General features: G+C 40.2%; 1 protein-coding gene and 2 pseudogenes across 1 annotated transcript in view; 2 read left to right on the top strand and 1 right to left on the bottom strand.

Moving 5' to 3' along the window:
• The window catches only part of LOC120556536 (WD repeat-containing protein 88-like), a 93,168-nt gene that overhangs the window by 51,326 nt on the left and 16,854 nt on the right, over positions 1-24,988 (bottom strand). The window lies entirely within an intron of this gene.
• LOC120555458 lies at positions 72-14,300 on the top strand (annotated as a pseudogene).
• LOC120555457 lies at positions 108-22,131 on the top strand (annotated as a pseudogene).

The following is a 24,988-nucleotide window of genomic DNA, read 5'->3' as shown; positions in this document are numbered from 1 at the left end:
CACAGCATTTCCTGCTGTTTATAACTCAACTGGTGAGAGGTGAGTGAAAATGAAAGTAGATTTTGACATTGCTGAACAGAGCTGAGACGCCATTACAGGGTGGGAGATCTCTGCTGGAAAACACACGACGGGAAGATTTGAAGCAGTCAAGAGAAGGGACAGGAACTCGGTGAGTCTTGTTTTTGAGAGACATTTAGGCTGTTTTTACACATATCTCATTTGCAGAGGTGTCAAAAGTATTCCCATTCATTACTCATGTAGAAGTACAGATACTAGGGTTTGAAAAGACTTCTGTAGAAGTTGAAGTATCAAGTCAAGCTTTTTACTCAAGTAAAAGTGTAAAAGTACTGGTTTCTAAACTACTTAAAGTATAAAAGTAAAAGTAATGTAAGGGGAATGAAGTGCAATTAAGGACAAAAGGTCAGCACCCACAGGGGCCTATAGTGCACTACCACACCTCCACAAATAAGGAAGCACATTTTTCAATTGTATTTGTCTGTTCTGTATGTTAAAAAAGTTGATAACTGAAAACTACTTGTGTATTGCTAAGGCCACAGGGTCAAAATTAAATGATTTAATAAAAACGTAATAACAATAACTTATAATAATAACTTATTTCAGGATGAGTCTGTGTTTTTCAGACAACGGCAGCTACAGTCTGTATTAGAATCCTCTCCAGTAAAATACAGACACACTTTTACATTATTTAGCTGTCAGCAGTTTAACCGTGTTTACTCCAGCTGCTAGCTAACGGTAGGCTAACATTACCTGCTGTCAGGTGTAGTGTTAACTAGCTAACTGTAGGCTAACATTACCTGCTGTCAGGTGTAGTGTTAACTAGCTAACTGTAGGCTAACATTACCTGCTGTCAGGTGTAGTGTTAACTAGCTAACTGTAGGCTAACATTACCTGCTGTCAGGTGTAGTGTTAACTAGCTAACTGTAGGCTAACATTACCTGCTGTCAGGTGTAGTGTTAACTAGCTAACTGTAGGCTAACATTACCTGCTGTCAGGTGTAGTGTTAACTAGCTAACTGTAGGCTAACATTACCTGCTGTCAGGTGTAGTGTTAACTAGCTAATGGTAGGCCAGTGGTTCTCAACCTTTTTTGTGCCAGCGCCCCCCTATCCATTATCCAGGTCCCTAACGCCCCCCCATCAAATATTATGTAGGCTAAATGCCCCGAATATTAATGATTACGCCCCAATATAGGCCTATTATTGTTGTTACTATTGTTATCAAAAATAATCAAAAAATCAAATCATTGAATGACAAACAACACATGTATTAGTTTCCCAGGTATCAAAAAGCCATGTGAATAGAAATTATATATATTTACAGGTTTAAAAAAAAAAGAATTTATAAAAGTAACTGTGTGCACATCCCACCTTCTGGCAGGTGCAGGACAAATGAAAATACTTAAAACGAAAATAATATAATGTCCGCAACACTGCTTTTAACTCCCATATTTAATATAAAAATGCAACGTTTCGACCCAGCTGGGTCTTCTTCAGGCAAATGGTGAACACATTTGATGAAGGGATATATGTAGGGCTCACATTCAGCTGACACACCATCTGGCTTCAATTAGCCTGATTAGGTGTGAGCTACCCAAAAAAAAAGCCCCACCTATGACATCTTCATAGACTTCCTCACCATATACACCCCAAAAGGGGAGGGAGGGGGTGTGCTTTTTAAATACAATATATCCAAAGAGACACATGATATTACCATGCACAGAACTAGAGAAAAAGGGAAAAAGAAAAAATACATAGAGATAAACATTCAAGAGGAAAACAATTCCATATAAAGTTACTACAAACAATTAAGAAATTAATGAACATTACCCCACATATTCATAAAATCTGCTGCATTAGTACTTACACAAACAGACAATATTTTACAATGTTTTATATAAGAAACAATTAATATCAAATTCTTCATTAAGAAACAAACAATATCTTACAACATTTATTATAAGAATGGTTTTATATCAAATTCTTCATTAAGGCCATGAGGAGACATTGTGTTTAGATAATGAATCCAAAAAGTTTCCCGTTGGAGGAGCCTTTTATCCTGATCTCCCACTCTAGGAGGTTTGTTGACTCGCTCCACCCCTATATATCTGAGGGCGCTGACATTATGCCCTGCCTGTTTAAAATGAGCTGCTACAGGGCTGCGCTCATCCCCTGTTCTAATAGTGCTTCTGTGTTCACTGATTCTGGTCCGTATCGCTCTCGTTGTTTTACCCACATAAGCTAAACCACATGGACAGCGAATTAGATAAATAACATGTGTGGTGCTACATGTAATCGCGCCGCGAATAGATGTTAATTTGCCAGTGTGTGGATGATTAAAGCTTTTACATTTGTGTGTATATGAACACTGGGCGCAACTACCACATTTATAGTTACCATCAGGCATACTAAGAAAGGAATTTTTGGGTTGCGGACATATGTCATTTTTAACTAAGCGATCTCTTAAATTAGGAGCACGCCTAAAGATAAGCTTAGGTTTTTCTGGAAAAACTTTCATTAATCTAGGGTCCGAATCAATGATGTGCCAATGTTTATAAACAGATTTTCTAAATTCTAACACCAGGGGGGAATATTTAACACAGCATAAAGGGGACTTGTTTAAATCTTTAGGGTACTTTTTTTGTCGAAGACACTCCTCTTGTGTTGTCTGATCAAATCGTTTTTTGGCCGAATCCACCCAGTCTTGTTTATAGCCTCTATTGAGGAATCTTGTTGTCAAGTCTACAGCCTGTGTTGAATAAGATGTATTGTCGCTGCATATTCTGCGCACACGATGAAACTGACTGATCGGAAGACTTTTGACCAAAGGCCTGGGATGAAAACTATCCCCATGTAATATGGTGTTGCGATCAGTAGGCTTACGAAACAAATCAGTTTTTATTGTTGTACCCTCTTTGTATACCTGAATATCCAGGAAACTGATGCAATGTTTATCATATTCCAAAGTAAATTTCAGATGTTCATTACAGGCATTAAGATACTCATAGAAGCCCATTAATTCATCTACTGTGCTGTCAATTATCATAAAAATATCATCAATAAACCGCTTGTAGAATAAGATCTTTGAATAAAATGGATTACTCTGATGCAACACAAATTGATTTTCAAAGAAACCCATATATAAGCAGGCATAATTAGGAGCCATCTTACTACCCATGGCAGTGCCTTTTTTTGTATATAGAAGTCATCTTGAAACCGAAAAAAGTTATTAGTCAGAACTATATTAGCCAAGTCTAATATGCAGTCAATACTGGGTTTTGGCTCAGCCTGATTTAAAGAAAGAAAATATTGGACTGCTTCCAGACCACCATCATGTGGAATATTTGTGTACAAACTCTGAACATCAAAAGTGTCTAACAGCAAGTTTTCAGAGGTAACATCAAAGGTTTTCAGTGAATTGATAAAATCAATAGAGTCACGTATATAAGAGGGAAGAGTGACCACACTTCTGATTTAATGAAGTGGTCAACGTAAGCAGATATATTTTCTGTTAGGCTTCCAATCCCACTAACAATAGGTCTTCCCTTCAGAGGGATATCTAAACCCTTATGTATTTTAGGGAGTGTGTAAATAACAGGGATCACTGGATGTTCAACCTTAAGAAACTCAAAGCCATTTTTGTCAAACTCTCCATTATTGAAGTGATGTTCTAGTCGGGAATGTACCTGAATCTTCAACCTATTGGTAGGATCAGAGGCTAATTTCTCATAGAATGTTAAATCACTAAATTGTCTTTTTATTTCATTTTCATAATCCAAAACATTTTGCAAGACAACAGCACCCCCCTTATCAGCAGGCCTAACCACAATCCTGTTATCCTTACTCAAATCCATTATAGCTTGTCTTTCCTCTTTAGACAAATTATTATACACTTTGTATTCCTTCTTTTTTAATAAACCTTTTACATCATTCTCAACTAAACGGCAATACGTGTCAAGAGAAGCGTTGCGGTACTTTGGAGGAATGAATGTGGACCTTTTCTTGAAACGAATAAAGGCCAAGCCACTGGGGGCAGAAGTGGCAGGCCGTTGATCTTGGTCCAAAGGAGGATCACTCCTAGTTACATTGTCTCTCATATCAGAATGGAAAAATTCCCTCAATCTTAGGTTTCGGAAAAACTTTTGGAAATCAATAATAGTCTCAAAGTCATTCGTGTGAGTGGTTGGAACAAAACTCAGTCCCTTACTTAAGGCTGACGTGCAAGCATCAGTTTTTTCAGAGAGATTAATTACCGTACTCTCCTGTTGGTCTGGTTGCGGGACTGCCAGCGTCCTTTTCCGCTGACTTCTTCGACATCGCTTTTGCTTGGAGGCAAGCCTCCTCTCCACCAGCGCTGTGGATTTTGGAGCCTTCTCTGGGCGTGTCCTAAAAAAGACGCTCCGCGCTCTGATTGGCCACTCACATCAGAGCCTGACTCATATGATGGGGAAAACAGCCATGATTTGTTTTTACCTTGTTGTTGTTGGCGTCCAGGTCGTATGCGTTGTGTGCGTTGTCCCGGATTGTGCTGGGATTTAGCATGGGATTCTGGTTTCCCATCCTTCCAGAAGTAGACTTTGTTCTGCTTGTAATCCTCAGCATCCCGCGCAAACTTAGCCTTCTTGACACTCCTGACTTCACTAGTGCAGTCAATACGATGGCGTTCTAACTCCTTCTTGATTTCCCCCTGTTTTTTCTTATCAAACAGCACTTTCAATTTATTTTCTGCTTGTTTGAAATCTTCCCTTGTCGATTCCTGTTGAGTAGTGATTTCACTTATAACGAGGGCCATCAGGTCAAAGGAACATTTGTTAAGTATTTCGCACCAGCGTGTGCAAAATATCGGATTGTCCTGACCTAAGGCAGGTGCTTTCTGTAATCTCAGACCCCGAGGGATGATCTTTTTTCTCAGATAGTCACTCAATGTTACAGCATGCAAATGCTGTCTGATCTCACGTTCTTGTAGATTGAACATCTTGTGAGTGAGTGCATCACCCTCCTTAGGATCTGTTGTATCCTCATCAAAGATAGATTCCTTCAGCATAATGCGGTCATAATCTTCTTGGTTAAATTCAAAAGTGCCGCTTGAGCTGGCATGAATTTCTTCCTCAGACATGGCTTAGTTGTCCAAAAAAAAAAGCAACCATTTGACATTCAAATTAAATAACAGCAGCCAATCAGAACGACTAGATATGTAACATTCAAACTATAAATAGGTATTATCAAAAGGCCTGCTGCATGTCCCTGGTGTGAACCTCAGCACCTTTAGAAGATGACTATAATTTGAATGTCCTTTTTTGTTTGTGAAGTGACCTTGGGTGTCATGAAATGAGCTTTAAATAAAATGTATTATGCTCATTATTATTATTATTAAAAACACTAACAGTAGCCAATCAGAAACAGCTAGCAATTTAACATTCAAATCTATTTTTCATTCAAATCTAAATGTTCCAACGGAAAACAAGCTGGCACTTATCAAAGGGTAAAAGCAGAAGGATCACACACACACACACACACACACACACGCGCGCGCGCGTGCGCGCACACACAGAAAAGTATTTTGGTGATGACAAACGACTTAAAGAACGACACCTACTGCCGAATGGAAATAAGTTAACAACCTTTGAATGTTAGTGAAGCCCTTTTTTAATGCTTAGAAGAGTCTAGCTTGGTTTGCTATCGCCTGTCTTACGAGTAAATAGCAGAAAAAAAACGTTTGGAGAAAACGCACCCCCACATCGCGCTGTGTTTTGAGGAGGTGTGAGAGTCCCGTACAGTAAACGGTGACATCACTGCCTCTATGGCTTCCATAAGAAAGTTTTAAAACACCAAACAAAGGCCCTGAACTGCCCGCGAGTTTATGGAACAGCTGACTGTTTGCCAAACTACAAAGCACCGTCGATATCTCTCGCACGTCTCTTTTCTTTCTCTCTTTCTCCGTGAAATGAAGCTACTTTCAGGTACAGTAGGAAACGTTGTGTTTAATAAAACATCTGACGAAAAACTGTTACGGTTAAATATAAAGTCTACTTGTGCTACATTGGGGTGGTTACAGAAAACAACAGGACGTCGCGGCGATTGCTTTTTTTTATCTGAAGCCGCGGCTTCACGTAACGCTACAGAAGCTCATTTAAGACGATGCTCTGACGTCCCGTTTCCATGAAAGGCAACAGACTCTGCGCCAAACAAAAGCTGACAAGAAGCACAGTAGAAGTTAGGATACCCGTCTGGTCCAGTCGCAGTGCTGTAAACTGGCAGCTTTTAATGTTGCAGACTACTTATTCTTTAGTAGTTTAAGTGTAAACATGTATTGTTATTGTGAATCTTTGGTTTGAACTAGCTTCACAAACAAACGCCCCAAAGGCACCTCAAGCCCCTTTCCAAAATATTGCTTCCAACGCCCCCCATCATCTTCTGAACGCCCCCGTTGAGAAACACTGTGGTAGGCTAACATTACCTGTTGTCAGGTGTAGTATTAACTAGCTAACGGTAGGCTAACATTACCTGTTGTCAGGTGTAGTATTAACTAGCTAACGGTAGGCTAACATTACCTGTTGTCAGGTGTAGTATTAACTAGCTAACGGTAGGCTAACATTACCTGTTGTCAGGTGTAGTATTAACTAACTAACGGTAGGCTAACATTACCTGCTGTCGTGTGTAGTGTTAACTAGCTAACGGTAGGCTAACATTACCTGCTGTCAAGTGTAGTGTTAACTAGCTAGCTAACGGTAGGCTAACGTTACCTGCTGTCAAGTGTAGTGTTAACTAGCTAACGGTAGGCTAACGTTACCTGCTGTCAAGTGTAGTGTTAACTAGCTAACGGTAGGCTAACATTACCTGCTGTCAAGTGTAGTGTTAACTAACGGTAGGCTAACATTACCTGCTGTCAGGTGTAGTGTTAACTAGCTAACGGTAGGCTAACATTACCTGCTGTCAAGTGTAGTGTTAACTAGCTAACGGTAGGCTAACATTACTTGCTGTCAGGTGTAGTGTTAACTAGCTAACGGTAGGCTAACATTACCTGCTGTCAGGTGTAGTATTAACTAGCTAACGGTAGGCTAACATTACCTGTTGTCAGGTGTAGTATTAACTAGCTAACGGTAGGCTAACATTACCTGTTGTCAGGTGTAGTATTAACTAACTAACGGTAGGCTAACATTACCTGCTGTCGTGTGTAGTGTTAACTAGCTAACGGTAGGCTAACGTTACCTGCTGTCAAGTGTAGTGTTATCTAGCTAACGGTAGGCTAACGTTACCTGCTGTCAAGTGTAGTGTTAACTAGCTAACGGTAGGCTAACATTACCTGCTGTCAGGTGTAGTGTTAACTAGCTAACGGTAGGCTAACATTACCTGCTGTCGGTGTAGTGTTAACTAGCTAACGGTAGGCTAACGCGTTACCTGCTGTCAGGTGTAGTGTTAACTAGCTAACGGTAGGCTAACATTACCTGCTGTCAGGTGTAGTGTTAACTAGCTAACGGTAGGCTAACATTACCTGCTGTCAGGTGTAGTGTTAACTAGCTAACGTTACCTGCTGTCAGGTGTAGTGTTAACTAGCTGACGATAGGCTAACATTACCTGCTGTCGTGTGTAGTGTTAACTAGCTAACGGTAGGCTAACATTACCTGCTGTCAAGTGTAGTGTTAACTACGCTAGACGGTAGGCTAACGTTACCTGCTGTCAAGTGTAGTGTTAACTAGCTAACGGTAGGCTAACGTTACCTGCTGTCAAGTGTAGTGTTAACTAGCTAACGGTAGGCTAACATTACCTGCTGTCAAGTGTAGTGTTAACTAACGGTAGGCTAACATTACCTGCTGTCAGGTGTAGTGTTAACTAGCTAACGGTAGGCTAACATTACCTGCTGTCAAGTGTAGTGTTAACTAGCTAACGGTAGGCTAACATTACTTGCTGTCAGGTGTAGTGTTAACTAGCTAACGGTAGGCTAACATTACCTGCTGTCAGGTGTAGTATTAACTAGCTAACGGTAGGCTAACATTACCTGTTGTCAGGTGTAGTATTAACTAGCTAACGGTAGGCTAACATTACCTGTTGTCAGGTGTAGTATTAACTAACTAACGGTAGGCTAACATTACCTGCTGTCGGTGTGTAGTGTTAACTAGCTAACGGTAGGCTAACGTTACCTGCTGTCAAGTTAGTGTTATCTAGCTAACGGTAGGCTAACGTTACCTGCTGTCAAGTGTAGTGTTAACTAGCTAACGGTAGACTAACATTACCTGCTGTCAAGTGTAGTGTTAACTAACGGTAGGCTAACATTACCTGCTGTCAAGTGTAGTGTTAACTAGCTAACGGTAGGCTAACATTACCTGCTGTCAGGTGTAGTGTTAACTAGCTAACGGTAGGCTAACATTACCTGCTGTCAAGTGTAGTGTTAACTAGCTAACGGTAGGCTAACATTACCTGCTGTCAGGTGTAGTGTTAACTAGCTAACGGTAGGCTAACATTACCTGCTGTCAGGTGTAGTGTTAACTAGCTAACGGTAGGCTAACGTTACCTGCTGTCAGGTGTAGTGTTAACTAGCTAACGGTAGGCTAACATTACCTGCTGTCAGGTGTAGTGTTAACTAGCTAACGGTAGGCTAACATTACCTGCTGTCAGGTGTAGTGTTAACTAGCTAACGGTAGGCTAACGTTACCTGCTGTCAGGTGTAGTGTTAACTAGCTAACGATAGGCTAACGTTACCTGCTGTCAGGAGTAGTGTTAACTAGCATCCCATGCGGCGATGTTTCAGTTCCCTCAAACGTCCGTTTTCGGAGCCTCAGAGAGAAGCGCGCAAACTCCGTGTTGCTATTCGGTCCGGTAGATAACGGTCGTTATTAGCACCGGGTCTGTGCAGGTGCGATGGATCTACCAATAGGGTGTCGGAATGGTATATGTTTATACTTCTCATCCAACCACAATCAAATTCACTCTATCCGAATGGAGCGATTTATCTGGATAGTTTTTTTTTTTTAACAATGACGAGCCGGAATGACAACAAGCCAAACTGAAATAGGAGTAACGAGGCTATTTTTAAAATGTAAGGGGTAGAAATACAGATAATTGTTGAAAATGTAATTAAGGAGTAGAAGTAAAAAGTCTGCTGTAAAATAATTACTCCAGTAAAGTATAGATACCCAAAATTTCTACTTAAGTAAGGTAACAAAGTATTTGTACATTGCTACTTGACACCTCTGCTCATGTGGTCCGGACTTTCGGACTTTTTAGTTTGATCCAAACCAAAATTACACCCCCGACATACCGACCGTGAAACCTCCCCCGACCACGGTCCAGATCAAAAGACCAAATTTTGCAACATTGCAACAAAACAAAAAGCTGCGGCAGTAGGGGAGAGCAGCAGTCAGTAAGGGAGAGTAGCAGTCAGTAGGAGAGAGTAGCAGTCAGTAGGAGAGAGTAGCAGTCAGTAGGAGAGAGTAGCAGTCAGTAGGAGAGAGCAGCAGTCAGTAAGGGAGAGGTAGCAGTCAGTAGGAGAGCAGCAGTCAGTAGGAGAGAATAGCAGTCGAGTAGAAGAGTAGCAGTCAGTAGGAGAGAGCAGCAGTCAGTAGGGGAGAGTAGCAGTCAGTAGGCAGTAGCAGTCAGTCAGAAAGAGCGTCAGTCAGAGCAAATCAGAATAGTCAGTAGGAGAGCGATCAGGCGGCGGTCAGTCATGTAAGCAGCAGGATCACAATCGGAGAGGCAAGTCAGTAGGAGAGAATCAGGCGTCGCAGATCAATCAGCGAGTCAGTAGGATAATAGCAGTCAGTAGGGGAGTCAGTAGGGGAGTTTCAGTATCATAGAGAGGCTGTCAGAGTCAGGATCAGAGTAGCAATCAGAAAAGCGCAGTCAGTAGGGAAAATCAGCAGTCAGTCAGCAGAGAAGCAGTCAGTAAGCGAAGTGTCAGTAAGATCAGTAGTCAGTAGAAGTCAGTAGTAAAGACAGCAGTCAGAGAGCAGCAGTCAGAGATAATAGCAGTAGTAGGAGAGTAGCAGTCAGTAGGAGAGAGCAGCAGTCAGTAGGAGAGAGTAGCAGTCAGGGAGAGAGAGCAGCAGTCAGTAGGAGAGAGCAGCAGTCAGTAGGAGAGCAGCAGTCAGTAGGAGAGAGCAGCAGTCAGTAGGAGAGAGCAGCAGTCAGTAGGAGAGAGCAGCAGGCAGTTAAAAAACCTCCAACAGAGAGAGGAGACGAGAGGAAGGGGAAGCGCGTCTACAAACCAATCAGTTATAAGTATCTGGAGACGCAGCTCACGTATGTGATGACCACAGGACGTAGGTTTGTCACGTAGAGATCTTTAGTGCGCTGGCATAACTGCAGTGTGAAACCAAAACTTACCGGATCAAATGTTACAATGTAAGAAAAACATGAACCTTGGTCTGGACTTTCTTGTGTGAAAATGCCCTTAGATACAAAGAGAGATGGCTGAGAAAACTGCTCTTGTTGAAAGTTACCCATTAAACTTTGTGTGTGTGTGTGTATGTGTGTGTGTGTATCTGTCTGTGTGTGTGTCTGTCTGTCTGAGTTTTGAGTTGCATGTTTTGATTTTATTTTTAAATAACTAATTGTTGATCACAAAAAAAAAGTAATTTTTCAGGAGACAGATGAGAGAGAATACTTTGGTTTGATCGCTACAGACTTTTTAGGATTAGGGGGTTAGTGGGTTAGGAAAAACACTCCAAAGGAACATGCATTTCCCCGGTGAAAGTCTTTTGTTTTCCCCAGGAAGCAAACTCCCCTCCCTGTCCTGAAAGCCCTGTGGTTTATGACCCACCCATCCCCCCCGACCTTCTCACTACAGGACCAACCGCGTTGTTATACATCACCCGTCAACGTGGTGCATACAGCAAAACATACTAACAAACTACAGTGCTTAACTTCTCGTAGCTATATGAACCATAGGACAAAAAAGCAGGAAAATATACGGCGCACCCATGATGCGGCGACACCCCCCCCCAATAGTACCGTCCGTTGATGGCTGATTTAGCAAATAAGGTTGTAACTTTTTAGGCAAAATTGGAACTCTTTAAAACTGATTTGACCTGAATATCTTCTTCACACTATCTGGAAACAACAACTTATAGTGGGTAAGACCAGGGGTAAAATTGGGATTAGTTCTGTGGGGGGGGCTCACCCTAGGAGGGTCCGGGGGTATGCCCCTCTGGGAAATTTTTTGAAAAATAAACCGTTAAATTGCACTTTCTGAGAGTTTTGTGCAAAGAAATGGAGAAATTGAGACTTACATGATTTGTGCAAAACTGCAAGGTTAAGAGCCTATCCTTTCCATTGTTGTAGTATCAACAGGTATTAGGGCATTTAGCATTTACATTATTGTTAATCAGTAATCACTTGATTACACATTGTATTACCTTGTTATGATATAAGAAGTGACCCATACAATGTGCCAATAAACATAATGTGCCACATGAAGAGACAGAGCAGCATATGACAGTAGCAACAGCTGAGAAAATTTGGGTCTGTGGTGACCAGGTCCACCTCACACAAACTTCTTCTCCCATTCTCTCTCTTTACAACACACGCACGAACGCACGGGCCCAATTTAACCACTGGCTAAGACCATACTATTTGAGAATATACAGATTTTTGTTGGTTTCTCCAAATACCTGAGGAAAAATGTCATTAGCACCACATAATAAAATTAACTGTTTTAGTTGAAAAGGAAGCTACAGAAATTGTGGCCAACACATGATGTTTTTATGAAATCATGTGTTTTACTGTAGTTTTTTTTAACTATTTGTCTTAGTCATTGTCACGTTTAACCCTTGTGTTGTCTTGCCTTGTCCTTCCGGGTCAAAATTGAAAATTCACTTTTTTTAGCGCTTTTTCTGGCCTGTTTGTCACTTTTTTTTTTTTTAAAGGTTTTTGTCAAAAAAGATTTCAAAGCTTTCTTTATTCATGGTCAATAAACCAAATTTCTATGACATTATACAAAATTTTTTAGGTAAAAAAGCAGAAATTATTAATTATTTTGACTAACAGTTAAGACCAGAGGATGGTGAGTGGATCTCTGACTGGTGTATGTTAAAGTTTAGTCAGGATACTGTTTTAAAACCATTTAAAACTTTTTAGTTTTTTCAAATGCTATAAAATTGAATATAACAAACCAAAATTCAATGAAAGTTATCATTAATTTTACCTGCATATAACGTATGGAACCCATAAAACATATCCATGTTAATTTTCTGCAATTTGATTGAAACCCATATTTCTGATATAAAAAACTTGTCTGTGTGTGTGTGTGTGTGTGTGTATGTGCGTGTGTCTGTGTGTGTGTGTCTGTCTGTCTCTGTCTATGTGTGTGTGTGTGTGTGTGTGTGTGTCTGCGTGTGTGTCTCTGTCTGTGTGTTTGTGTGTCCTGTAATCTCTTGATTTTATAAAAAGCTGCTATGATTTGCTGTAAAGAGCTGTGTATAAACACAATATTATATAAACAGATCTTAGTCTGGTGTACCATCAATAATGATAGTTTAACACTGTTTTATTTCTAGATACTTGATCAGATTATCATCTTAAACTGAACTACACCTTTCACTTCCTGTAGATCCTGCTGTTAATAATTTACCTGGGGAAAGGTGAGTCCAAAGGAAAGTAGATTTTGACATTGCTGAACGGAGCTGAGACACCATTACAGGGTGAGAGATCTCTGCTGGAAAACACGACGGGAAGATTTGAAGCAGTCAAGAGAAGGGACAGGAACTCGGTGAGTCTTGTTTTTGAGAGACATTTAGACACAAAGACAGATGGCTGAGAAAACTGATCTTGTTGAAAGTTACCTGAACTGCCATGTGTGTTCAGAGACTTTCAGAGATCCTGTGTCTCTGAGCTGCAACCACAGCTTCTGTGTGTTCAAGATGTCTGCACACAATGTGGAAACAAGCTAACAACAAAAACGTTCCCATTTATAGAAAATAACTCAACAAACATCATCCTTTGTGTTTTCTTGCTGAAGGAACTAGCTGAGAACTTGCTGTTGGAGACAGAAATGTGGATATTTGAAACAGAAAACGGAGCGAAGAAGGTGAGAAGGTAGAGGTGGTATGTAGTAAACACCAAGAAGAGCCTAAATTGTTCTGTAAGGATGAAGATAGAGCTGTTTGTCCTGTCTGTGAGTTTTCTCTCCACCACGGTCACACGGTGGTTCCTGTAGAACAAGCAGTCAGAGATCTGAAGGAGCAGCTGAAATCTGACTTACAGTCTCTGCAGGACAAGAGAGACAAACACAGACGAGTGGAGGAAACATACGATGAAGTAAATCAACTCTCCAAGAAGCAGCTGCTGTCTACAGAGAGTCAGATCAGAGCCGAGTTCAACAAGCTGCACCAGTTCCTGAAAGAGGAAGAGGAGTCCAGACTGGCAGCTCTGAGGGAGGAAGAGCAGCAGAGGGGGAAGACTGTCAGCAGAGAGATGAAGAGGATTCAGGAGCAGATCTCCTCTCTGTCAGACAGCATCTCTGCTGTGGAAGCAGACCTGCAGAAAGACAGCGTGCCGTTCCTCAGCAGTTATAAAGCCTCTCAGAGCAGAGCCAGAGACCAGTGCTCGCTGTCAGATCCACAGCTGCTCTCAGGAGCACTGACAGATGTGGCCAAACATCTGGGCAACCTGTCCTTCAGAGTCTGGGAGAAGATGAAGGACATGGTCCACTTCTGTCCCGTCATTCTGGACCCAAACACTGCAGGCCGCTGGCTCTATCTGTCTGATGATTTGACCAGTGTGAGACGTGGAGACACAAAGCAGAAGCTTCCAGACAATCCAGAGAGATACAGCAGGTATGCCTCTGTTCTGGGCTCTGAGGGTTTCAGCTCAGGGAAACACAGCTGGGAGGTGGAGGTGGGAGATCATCCTGTCTGGAGGGTGGGTTTAGCCAAAGAGTCAGCTGACAGGAAGGGAGAAAGATATTCTTCACCAGAACATGGAATCTGGTGTTTATTACATGACAGTGGAAAATACACTAATGGATCTCGTAAGAGCGTCACAGTGAAGAAGAGTCTCCAGAGGATCAGAGTCCAGCTGGACTATGAGGGGGGGGAGGTGTCCTTCTACAACTCTGAAGACATGACTCACATCTACACTCACAGAGACACTTTCACTGAGAAACTCTTCCCTTATTTCAGTATGGGACCGGCTGGTGATGCTAAAACTGCAGAAATCAAAATCTGTCCAGCTGAGATTTCTCTGTGAGGTTATGATGGGCTGATGATGATGATGTCATTTATACATATGTTTATTTGGTTTATTGTCTATTTTGTTGAATGATCTGGAATATTGTAGTTGCTGTGTGTGTGTGTGTGTGTGTGTGTGTGTGTGTGTGTGTGTGTGTCTGTGTGTGTGTCTGTGTGTGTGTGTGTGTGTGTGTGTGTGTGTCTGTGTGTGTGTGTGTCTGTGTGTGTGTGTGTGTGTGTGTGTCTGTGTGTGTCTTGATTTGTGTCTGGGTGGTGGTAATGGAGGGGGGGGGGGGGGTGTTCATGGTGTTTCTGATTTGTTATTTTGATATTGTTTACCTAATAAACATTCCCAGAATGCATCACTCTTAAAGTGAGTGATCCTAAATGTTTGGGAGGGGGCCCAGAGTAGACTCTTAATGACAGAAAGGGGAGAGAGTGGAGAGAACATCTGAAATGTGCATTTACTTCCTTTATTTGAACTTCTCTCTCAATCCTCATATGTTCTATTTAACTGGCTTTAATAGGATTTATTTTGATCAACAGTTTGGTTTGGACTTAGTATTGTTATGTATTTGATGGTAATTGTTGATTTTGTTTATATTTGCATAATTGTAATTCTATAAGTGATTATTGGTCGTTTGTTTTTTATTGATTATGATAAATGTTCTACTGTCAGTTTAATGTTCATTTAAGAAAATTATGATTATGATAATAAAGAGGCGTGGTTTACTTTATAGGCTGCTTACCTGTGTTACTACACACACACACACACACACACACACACACACACACACACACACACACACACACACACACACACACACACATTTGGAACAACTCTTGGATACAGTGGAGAATGAATTAAAAAATATGAAGTGCTGGTTTGATGCAAATAAACTTAAACTTAAGTAAAACAAAATTCATCATTTTTGGCAATAGTGCAACAAATTTACACTTAAACTTACGATAAATGACAATGAAATAGGAAAAGAACTTAAATTTCTGTGACTAATAATAGATGTAAAATTATGCTGGAAGCCACATATACATTATATTAAGGCCAAAATATCCAAATCAATTGCTATACTGTATAAAACCAAATACCTATTAAATCAACGTTCATTGTACACGTTGTACTGTTCCTTCATACAGCCGTACATTACTTACTGTTTGGAAGTATGGAGAAACTCTTACAAAACAAACACTGAACCTATATTCATCTTTCAAAAGAGAGCCTTAAGAATTGTAAATAAACCATAAACCTTATAGAGCACCAACTAATCCACTTTTCATCAAACTAAAAGCACTAAAATTTAGAGATACTGTTGACTTTAAAACTGCACAAATGATGTACAAGTAAATAATCAACAGCTATGGAACAATATCCAAGGGTTGTTTCAAATGAGAGAGAGCAAACATCATTTAAGAGGAACAAACATCACTTAAGAGGAACAAACATCACTTAAGAGGAACTTTTGAATTTCAAAGGAAATTAATAAGAACAAATGTTAAATACCACCAGGGACATGAACAGGTATGGGCTCTTGTTGCTGATTGGCTCAGCTGCCCCTCTGGAGAAAGAGCCTAAATACACTTTTCTTTCTTATTTTTCTGTCGTGGCTGTATCAATAAGCCCAGCATTATTAACGTTAAATCAAATTATACCGTCATTGATAGGTTAGATATTTCAGCATACATGTTTCAAATGTATTTCATAACTTGTATGTAGTGTACTACACAAGAAGGTTAGTCTGGGACAACATTCACACACAGGAATAGAGTGGAATGTGTGAATCTATAAGAAGCATCGGCCATAAAAGGTGTAAGTTTGAAATTAACTGTTCCACAGAAATAGATAGCCTGGATTGTGTGAGGACAAAAAGTATTAAGGAGTATTTATTCTGATAGTTCGCCGAGAAACCTTGGCATATACATTTGGTGCATGTCAACTGTTCTCCCTTTCATGGAAATGTGTTTGTTGTGTGAATAAAGCTGCATTAGTCTGAACTCATTGTACTCTGCATTTGTTAAAGTCTTCATCTCATTTCCAGATATTTCCCCATATCAGTCATATCATTCAATCTTGTGATAATGTATTTTTCCCATCAGCGATTCCCTCTGCCCCGAGTCACGTGACTTTGTTTATATTCTTACCGATTCTTACACACGGAGCACCGCATATGAAAGAGAGAGACAGCCCTACTGCCTTCACGGGAGTTTTGGAAGTTAGGGAGATTATGATCAATGGCCTTGTGAATAATTTAAAACAATCCACCGTACGAATAATGTGCAGGTATGTAGCAACAGCAAGCTAGCATAGCTACATTACAGTATGTCCATTACATTAGTGTGGCGCTCTGTAAAAGAGAGAAGCTCAGGGATGTGTTTGGGCTCTTGAATCATGCTAGATTATACAATGTTTACAGTCAATAAATTACGTGAATTTTTAACAAGCAGATTTAATGTTAGTGAAAGCTGATAGAAGTCACCTTAGCTTATTTTGTCATGAGATCATAAATTAATGTCTCAATTGGTTAATGTAATACACTTTGCATTTCTTGAAATAAATGTATAGCCTAGTTGTTTTGTATGCTTGTGGAAGAGAGAGAAAGATCTTAAGAGCCAAAAGAACTGCAACTTTGCAGAGCTGGATTCAAACTGTCAGCAGGCCAGCTGCAGGTTTGATAATGTCAAGCAGCCATCCTCCATTATTCATTTAATGTGAAGTAGGCCTGTTTTATCAAAAGCATTTTCTTTAAGTTGGAGCAGGCTGATAACTCATTAAAAACAAATGTTTCATTCAAGAATAAATGCACGGTATATTGTATCTGTGCTGTGGATAGCAGTGTGAATTAGTTATTATTTTATGTATGGGGCTAACCCCAATAGCTCCAGTTCACAGAGCATTTGAGAAACTGGGGATTAAGTAAAATATTTTTAATAGCTGTAGTCATGTTTTAGTTGCTCTTTATATATGGTTGTCAAACGATTAATTTCTTTTAATCTCTGAATTTCTGTAGTTAATCGTGATTAATCACATGTTTTATCACATGATTAAAATTCTGTTATTTTGCAGTTCAGAACTGTTTTTAAGTACATATAAACAATGGAAAGCAATTCTTACCAGTGTATCTTGATTGGGAATCAAATGTTTGCAAGGAAAGTTACTTGATGAACTTCAAGATTTGCATTTGTTTATTTACTGTAAACAAAAAAAAGTATAAATCTGTCATTATTGCACAATTTCTCCGAATACCTAACTAAATTAAAATCAAAAGGTTTTTGTTTATACTGATGCGTACACACTTTTTAGACTGAGCTTTGTTGGTTGAGCATGTTGTTGGGACCATCAGTTGTGTTAAACCTGATTTCAACCAAAAGGCCTCAGAGCATCTGTCTCTGAAAGACAAAAGACCATGCGGTCTTTCAGACAAAGAGATTTTCGGCTTACATGGAAAATTCCAATCCATGTCTCCTCAGACTAGAGGGTGAAGCCATTTCACGGCAACAACCAGCAAGTCACACGTAGGTACTACTGAACAAAATGGCCACAGGGCCGAGAACTCTGATTTCCCATTGGCTCCTGGGACCACAAAACAGCATGGAACCAGGTCAGGGGACCTGAGCCATAAATAGCCTGACCACCCAAAAATCCTGGTCTTCCGTTGCAACCCCGTTGCTGCAGGGAGCTTGCAAGCGCTTGTGCAAAATACTTCCACTTCTGGACAAAGTGGATTTATTTCCAGTAGTGTTCTGAAGAACACTACTCGATCCTGTAAAACACGCACCTCGTGTTTCTAAAACTGCAGAAGAGAAAACGTTTCTCTACCAGGAAATTGGATAACAGTAGACACCGCTTTTCTTTTCCTCTCATCACGTCGACCTAGCTTGTGCCCCATCATGTGATCATGTGAAACATTGATATGTTGTGTTGAATATGTAGCTTGTTCAGGCTGTAAATGCTACTTTTTACTTCTCCCACTGCTGAGGAGTTGAGTTACTGGTCGGCGAGATAATAATGTCTGTCAGTCCGTCTGTTCACAGCCGCGAGGCGACGAGAACGCCACCCCACGGTCTGTGTAGACCAGCGGAGCCGTGTTATTTCCGCGGAGAATCAGCTGTTAGCCACCAGAGTGGTTATAATGAACGTTACCTCTGTCAGACAAAATTCTCAGTCTGCCCTAATTTCACGTTGGTCCTGACCTGAGTGACTGAGAGGGCTGGTCATTATCAAGAACTAAGATCTAAGTCTGTCTCTTTCTTTCCCCTTTCTTCTTTCACTAACCTCACGCATACAAACACACACACACACACACACACACACACACACACAAACACAAACAACAACACACACACACGCAAACACATGCGTGAATAGCTAAAACCGCCGATAGCAAAGTAGCTAGTGTGTTCTTTGGTTTCAGGAGACGTTAGCCTGAAAGCTAACCGGCTTGCTCTAGCCACACAGCGCTGCACCCAGCACCACTACCGCCCTCTAGAGGCTAAATAGTTTTGTGCAGCTCACGGGAGTAGCCATTTTTGTAGTCTTTGGGCTAGACTACATTTCGACCCCCCCTCCTCCTCACACTCTCTCACACACACACTCACACAGACACAGACGTGTCTCCCCACATGCTGGTTTGTTTTGCTTTGTGTTGTTGTAGTTGAAAAAAAGGTATATTGGTTTTAATTAGGGCTGAAACGATTCCTCGAATAACTTGAATAATTCGATCACAAAAAATCCTCGATGCAAAATGACTTGCCTCGAAGCTTCGTTAAATCAATGTTACCAACGTTGTATCGCTGACGGACGGTGTTTCCGCACGGAGCATTATTACTGTCGCACAGACGCGGCTCAGTCTGCTGCTGGCGACACATGCTAGAGCGTAAATAGCGAGGGGCTAAGAGAAGAGACAGGCTGGAGAAAACGACAGAAAGTGTCCAAAGTTTGGAATCAGTTCAAACGTAATTAAAACTAAAACTCTGTACAGTATGTCTACTGCAAAATCAAACTAGCTTAGCACGATAATAGCAAAACGTCTAACTTAATCATCCATTCCACGAAGAAGACCGACTAAAGTAAATCACAGAGTCGTATGGACGATGAAACTACACCAAACACAACAACTACCAAAATCAAAGAAAGTACGTAGTGGTGACCACGATCTGATGAGCCGACGCGTTGACTATCCCTTCGGAAAAACAGCTGATTGTTGCGCATCTCTCTCTCTCTCTCTCTCTACGGAGAAACCGCTGATCAACGATGTAATAGCATAAGTGTAACAGAGCTGTGTGACATTATAATCAAATATATAAATGAAAATAGGTTGAGTATAACTAATATTTACATATAGGCCTACTGTATATACAGATCAGTCTCAAGTTGAAACTTGTAGTTCTGAAAGTTAAGATGCACAACTTAATGTCATGTTTGTGTATGTTTAATGTATGCCTTAGTTGGAGGTTGATATCATTTGAAAAAAAAATTCTTTAAAACAATGTAATATGGCACTTAAATGCACTTAATATGTTTAGTTTTTTGAGAGATGATATTGTAAGCAATGTAGGCAATACAAATGTAGCTTTTTCCGAAAATATTGCTTTTTTCCCTAGTTTGGGTTGTTTAAAAACACAAAAAAAATGTATCCGATTAATCGATTAATCGATCGATAAAGTGCTAGATTAATCGATTACAAAAAGAATCGATAGCTGCGGCCCTAGTTTTAATTGATGGAAGGATTATTGAGTGGCCATTGATAATTTTGAATAAATTCTACTATATTTTAAACAGCAGTTGCCTGTGATTGTTTTGTGTATTGTGTCGTAATAACTGCTGGTTGAAACAGGTAGTACTTGAATTCCTTCCTTTTGTTCCTTTAAAGAATACCAAATAGATTAACCAAGTTAATATCTAGATTTTAAATGGAAAACCACCTAAATGAGACTGTTTCACAGTTTGATTATTGGTCCCTGATTTACAGGGTGGTGCCCCACTTTGATTATTTTGTCATTTTGGTGGAGTTATGAATACACATATTCATAACTTCATTAATATTGATAAAACATCTTAGATAATTTGCCAATAATTTAATCTGTACCCTACAAATTCCCAACAACACTAAACAACTCTGATTAATCTAAGTGTAACTTAAGAGAGAGACGTATATTTAGTCTGACTGGGTGAAATGAAAACTGCCATGCAACATGTTTTCACATGTTGCTGAGAAATAAAAATGTCAAACTGGTTTAGTGTGAGTCAGCCTGTTGAATTAATCACCTGGTGAGAGGTGAGTGAAAATGAAAGTTGATTTTGACATTGCTGAACGGAGCTGAGACGCCATTACAGGGTGTGAGATCTCTGCTGGAAAACACACGACGGGAAGATTTGAAGCAGTCAAGAGAAGGGACAGGAACTCGGTGAGTCTTGTTTTTGAGAGACATTTAGATACAAAGACAGATGGCTGAGAAAACTGCTCTTGTTGAAAGTTTCCTGAACTGCCATGTGTGTTCAGAGACTTTCAGAGATCCTGTGTCTCTGAGCTGCAACCACAGCTTCTGTTCAGGCTGCCTGCACACATTCTGGGAACAAGCTAACAACAAAAACTGTCCCATTTGTAAAACAAAGTCCTTAACGGATGAACCAGCAATGAACTTTGCACTGAAGGAACTGGCTGACAACTTTGCTGGGAGACAGAAATCTGGATCATCTGAGACGGGAAAAGAAAAGAAAGAGGAGGTGTGTATTAAACATCCAGAAGTCCCTTATTGGTTCTGTAAGGATGAAGATAGAGTTGTGTGTCCTGTCTGTGAGTTTCCTCTCCACCACGGTCACACGGTGGTTCCTGTAGAACAAGCAGTCAGAGATCTGAAGGAGCAGCTGAAATCTGACTTACAGTCTCTGCAGGACAAGAGGGACAAACACAGACGAGTGGAGGAAACATACGATGAAATAACTCAACACTCCAAGAAGCAGCTGCTGTCTACAGAGAGTCAGATCAGAGCCGAGTTCAACAAGCTGCACCAGTTCCTGAAAGAGGAAGAGGAGTCCAGACTGGCAGCTCTGAGGGAGGAAGAGCAGCAGAGGGGGAAGACTGTCAGCAGAGAGATGAAGAGGATTCAGGAGCAGATCTCCTCTCTGTCAGACAGCATCTCTGCTGTGGAAGCAGACCTGCAGAAAGACAGCGTGCCGTTCCTCAGCAGTTATAAAGCCTCTCAGAGCAGAGCCAGAGTCCAGTGCTCGCTGTCAGATCCACAGCTGCTCTCAGGAGCACTGACAGATGTGGCCAAACATCTGGGCAACCTGTCCTTCAGAGTCTGGGAGAAGATGAAGGACAAGGTCCACTTCTGTCCCGTCATTCTGGACCCAAACACTGCAAACCCCCATCTCTGTCTGTATGATGATCTGACCAGTGTGAGATGTGGAGACACAAAGCAGAAGCTTCCAGATAATCCAGAGAGATACAGCAGATATTACAATGTTCTGGGCTCTGAGGGTTTCAGCTCAGGGAAACACAGCTGGGAGGTGGAGGTGGGAGATCATCCTGGCTGGAATGTGGGTTTAGACAAAGAGTCAGCTGACAGGAAGGGAGAAAGACATGCTTCACCAGAACATGGAATCTGGTGTTGGAATCACATCGCAGTGGAAAATACACTGGTGGATGTGGTAAGACCCTCACAGAGAAGAAGAGTCTCCAGAGGATCAGAGTCCAGCTGGACTATGAGGGCGGGAAGGTGTCCTTCTACAACTCTGAAGACATGACTCACATCTACACTCTCAGAGACACTTTTACTGAGAAACTCTTCCCTTTTTTCAATATCAGTCCGTCTGGTGATGCTAAAACTGCAGAAATCAAAATCTGTCCAGCTGAGATTTCTCTGTCAGGTTTAAAGAGCTCGGAGAGCTCAAAGTCGTTTATTAGTCATTTTATGTGGTAGTGTTTTTTTTTGGGGCTGATACAGAATCCAGTTAGCTCTTTTTTAAGAAAATGTAGAGATCCAGGTTAGAAGAATTTAGATTTGATGTGTTTTAGCAAGTGACCTGATGGTAAACATTCCTTGGTTCTTGTTTGATACACAAAGGGTTAGAACTAGAACTGCAAGCAGTCATGATGGGGTCCAAGCATCATCGGCGCGAGTCGCCCCCGACTACCTGAGGAGAATGCGAAAGCGGAACCCAAAGCGTGACCGTGGGGAAGCAAAGGTCAGGAAATATCGAGAGTTGTGAGCTGCAAGGTCTGCATTGCCATTGCAAATATCTCATTAACATTGATAGAGTAAAAGGGCCAAAACTTTACTACGTTGGATCATACAATTGCATGTGTAATTATGTTGATAGCAATTAGAGATATTGCAATTGTAAAAGTCCCATTTAAATGCATTGATTTATTGGCCAAAACACATACACGTTGGGGAGAGACATGTATGATGGGCTTATGATGATGTAATTTATACATGTTTATTTGGTTTATTGTCAATTTTGTTGAATGATCTGGAATATTGTTGCTGTGTATGTGTTGTGTATCTGTGTGTCTGGGTGTTTGTGTCTGTGTGTTTCTGTTTGTGTCTTTGTGTGCATGCATGCGTGCATGTATGTGTGTCTGTGTTGTCTTCTTTTCTTGATTTTTGTCTGTGTTTGCCAGATTTGATGTTTCTACTAGAAAATGGAGAAAGTAGCTGAACTTTCTGGAGGCTCCTAAGAAGCTTTGTGCTGGGGAGAGACGGGTGTGATGGGCTGATGATGATGTCATTTATACATATGTTTATTTGGTTTATTTTGGTGAATGATCTGGAATATTGTGGTTACTGAGTGTGTGTTTGTGTGTGTCTCTGTGTGTGTGTGTGTGTGTGTGTGTGTGTTTCTGTTTGTGTCTGCCTGTGTGTGTATTTGTGTGTGTCTGCCTGTCTGGCTGTGTGTGTGTGTGTGTGTGTGTGTGTGTGTGTGTGTGTGTGTGTGTGTGTGTGTGTGTGTGTGTGTGTGTGTGTGTGTGAGTATATGTCTGTGTCTCTTTGTGTTTCTGTCTTTCTGTGTATTTCTATGTGTTTGTGTGTGTGTCAGTGTGTGTGTGTCAGTGTGTGTGTGTGTGTGTCTGTGTGTCTGTATTGATTGTGTTTCTGATTTGTTATTTTGATATTCTTTACCTAATAAACATTCCCAGAATGCATCACTTTTAAAGTGAGTGATCCTAAATATTTGGGAGGGAGCCCAGAGTACACTCTTAATGACAGGAAGGGGAGAGAGTGGAGAGAACATTTGAAATGTGCATTTACTTCCATTATTTGAACTTCTCTCTCAATCCTCATATGTTCTATTGTACTGGCTTTAATAGGATTTATTTTGATCAACAATAGTTTGGTTTTGACTTAGTATTGTTATGTATTTGTAGCTATGATTAGCATAACTGTTGTTGCTCCTATTAGTAATATCACTGTTATGTGTGTTCTCTCTTTTAAAGCTAACTTCCCTTTTGTAAAATTAAAAGTGAAAGTAATTTAAAGAAGTGAATAACTTTCTGAGAATGTATTTATATATATATGAATACGTTCAGGTTTATAAATGTAGTTAGGGCCATCCTCCATTAAAGTCATGTTAAGTTTTGGGTATGACTGTTGATGGTAATTGTTGATTTTGTTTAGATTTGCATAATTGTAATTATATAAGTGACTATTGATGTTTTTTTTATTGATGAGGATAAATGTTCTACTGTCAGTTTAATGGTAATTTAAGAAAAATATCCAATGTTTTATGACAATAAAGAGGTGTGGTTTACTTTATAGGCTGCTTACCTGTTACTACACACACACACACACACACACACACACACACACACACACACACACACACACACACACACACACACACACCACACACCAAAATTTGGAACAACTCTTGTATACAGTGGAGAATTAATTAAAAAAGATGAAAAGCTGGTTTGATGCAAATAAACTAAAACTGAACCTTAGTAAAAATTAAATTTATAATTTTTGGCAATTGTGCAACAAATTTACACCAAAAACTTATGATAAATGACGTTGAAATAAGAAAAGTAAAATAACTTACATTTTTGGGACTAATAATAAATGTAAAACTAGAAAATGCATTTCCTGCAGAAAATGCGTGGGAATGCTGAGTAGCTGAATTGCTAAAGCTAAACTGAATGAATAGCTTAAATCCGTAAGAAGAAGTTGAAGTAGTGAGAATAGTTGAAAAAGTGGAAATCGGTTTAATAAGTAAGAATTTCATTAAAAAGTTAAAAGCTCATGCTAAACTGAACTGTTGGCTTTAAAAAGTGCAAAAGTAAATAATGACAAAAGATGTAGAACATTGTGAGGTCTGAGTATATTTTCTAACCGATAATTACTCACAAATGCAGAAATATCAAACAAATTGTATGAAAAATCTTAAAGCTCAAATGCATTGCACTGCACTGCTGAAACATCTGGAAAATTGTCAGAGTTGGAAGCTAAACTGCATTACCTAAAGTAAGAGCTAAAATACATTGTTAGAAAAGCTGGAAGCTGAACTGTAATACTGTCAAAGATGAAAGTTGAAATGAATTTCCTGAAAAGGCTGAAAGAAGAAATACTTTGTATTATTATCAGACATATACACTGCATAGAACAAAAAATCATCAATCTAGCTAAGATGAGATGTGAAATATATTAGGTGAAACGACTGGGGCTGAACAAGAGGAAAGGGAGAAGAGGAAGTAACTTCCAATTGCTACTACTCTTTATCGGCCTTGCTCAGGGACACATTGATTGATATATCACAGTAGGATTTCAACCCATGTCTCCCACACCAAAGGCA

This window comes from Perca fluviatilis, chromosome 3 (assembly GCF_010015445.1).
Source record: "Perca fluviatilis chromosome 3, GENO_Pfluv_1.0, whole genome shotgun sequence".
NCBI lineage: Eukaryota > Metazoa > Chordata > Actinopteri > Perciformes > Percidae > Perca > Perca fluviatilis.
This window is presented reverse-complemented; position numbering and strand designations above follow the sequence as displayed.